The sequence below is a fragment of the Cebus imitator genome, unplaced genomic scaffold (assembly GCF_001604975.1).
Source record: "Cebus imitator isolate Cc_AM_T3 unplaced genomic scaffold, Cebus_imitator-1.0 Scaffold553, whole genome shotgun sequence".
In the NCBI taxonomy this organism is placed as follows: Eukaryota; Metazoa; Chordata; class Mammalia; order Primates; family Cebidae; genus Cebus; species Cebus imitator.
Window position 1 is genome coordinate 1,026,840 of NW_016107868.1, and position 372 is coordinate 1,027,211.

Genomic DNA, 372 nt, shown 5'->3' on the forward strand with positions numbered 1-372 from the left:
TCTTAATGAGTATACTCTGCCTTCTTCAGAATGCATTCTAATATTCGAAATTCCTCATTCTAAGGAGCTGAAAAATCTAGGCCCATATTATTTCTCACCACTTGAGCTCCCTGCTTCATCCCAAAGTAAATTATTTCTCTCACTAGTGAGCCACTTACATGCCTGCCTTCCTTTCTTTCTTTGTCTTTCTCTCTCTCTTTCTTTCTTTCTCTGTCTCTCTTTTTCTTTCTTTCTGTCTTTCTTTCTCTCTCTCTTTCTTTCTTTCTTTCTTTCTTTCTTTCTTTCTTTCTTTCTTTCTTTCTTTCTTTCTTTCTTCCTTTCTCTTTCTTTTTTCTTCTTTCTTTCTTTTTCTTCTTTCTTTCCTTCTTTCTT